Source organism: Rhinolophus ferrumequinum, chromosome X, assembly GCF_004115265.2.
Source record: "Rhinolophus ferrumequinum isolate MPI-CBG mRhiFer1 chromosome X, mRhiFer1_v1.p, whole genome shotgun sequence".
Classification (NCBI taxonomy): Eukaryota; Metazoa; Chordata; class Mammalia; order Chiroptera; family Rhinolophidae; genus Rhinolophus; species Rhinolophus ferrumequinum.
Window position 1 is genome coordinate 67,435,694 of NC_046284.1, and position 1,863 is coordinate 67,437,556.

Sequence of the window (1,863 nt, forward strand, 5' to 3'; positions counted from 1 at the left end):
GGATCCCCGCATGGGCTAGTGTGAGTTGCGCCTTCCACAACTAGATTAAAACAACTACTTGACTTAGATCTGATGGGTCCTGGAAAAACACACTTAAAATAAATAAAAGTTAAAAAAAGAAGATATATGTACCCCGATGTTCATTGCAGCACTATTCACGGTGGCCAAGACATGGAAACAACCAAAGCGTCCTTTGATAGATGACTGGATAAAGAAGATGCGATACATATATACAGTGGAATATTACTCAGCCATATAAAAGATGAAATAGTGCCATTTGTGACAGCATGATGGATCTTGAGATTACCATGCTAAGCGAAATAAGTCAGACAGAAAAAGTTGAGAACCATATGACTTCACTCATATACGGGATATAAAACTGAAAGCAACAAACAAATAAGACAAACAAAGAAACAAAAACGGAGAAAACTAGGTGTTACCAGAGGTGTGGGGACAGAGCCAGGAGTACAGTTTTCAGGCTCTCTGCCTATCGTGGAAAGGTGCTGGCTCGGGTAGTAGATGGCCGCCGGCTGTGGCTAGTTGGCCGACAGTTGTAGCCGGTTAGCCATTGGACACTAATATAACTGCTACGGCTACTCTAGCAGAAAATGGGGGCTAGCAAGAAGATGGTGGCTGAACCTGCAAGTGGTGCAGTGATGGTTGCGAACAGTGTGGCTCCTGCTTCCTGTTTCTCCAACCCAGCCTCCAGCGAGAATATAGTGGTATGAATCCCCTACCTATGGCTCCGTGGGTGTTCCTTTTTGGCCTCACCATGTCCTGTGTTCTTATGTGGGGAGCAGGAGCAGAGACCCTGCAGGCCGCCCCTCCCAACAAGAGGGTTAGGGCAGAAGGGAGTTGGTAGAAGAGGAAAAAGGGGATCAAATATATGGTGATGGAAGGAGAACTGACTCTGGGTGGTGAACACACAATGTAATATACAGATGATGTATTATAGTATTGTACACTTGAAACTGATATAATTTACAAACCAATGTCACCCCAATACATTTAATTCAAAAATTACTATTTAATTCATAAGAATTATGCTTTAGACTATATCAAAGAAAGGTCACATTACTTCTCCAAAATTGCATTTATGAAGTAATACCATACAAACACAAAGGGGTTTAAAGATATATTAGGAAATTTAGCCCATGGTAATTATTTAATGCCTTTTTAACATGATAAAAACTGTTTTTTCTGAAGAAAACAAGCATATCAAAGGAAAATGGAAAAATCATCAAAACCTTAATATTCACTCATATTACCTGTGATTTATCTTTTTTCCACTTTGTTACAAAAACGTATTTATTTTTATATAAAGAAGATTGTCAAATTCAATAATTATAATTTAAAGTAAGACAATGATTCTTTAGTCAAAATTATTTTTATTTTTACAAAGTTATCTCAGTGTGTGATGAATAATACATATTAAATTATTAATAATCACATTTGTCTGACATATTTGGAGATAACTTAGGAATTATTCATATTTCTAAGTTGATATTTCTAAAATTATTTCAAGGAAACTTGTAAATGAGTATATTAATAAAATAGTGAACATACAAAACACAACACACGTAAAATATTTTCTGGTTCAAAGTGAAATACGATTTAGTCTGTTTCCATGCATTGTTTACAATGAACACCGTGTAATTATCCCCAAATCCCTCATTTCTAACATAAATATTCTTTTTTATTCTTATTGATTAAAGATAAAAATAAACAGGCTAAGGTAATAACAATGTAATAATGATAAAAATAAGAGCTAATTTTTATTTACCACACGTAATGTTTAAAGGAACTATGTTAATACATAGAAATAGTGCTAATGCATTATGATAGGATTTCAATTGTTCAAAA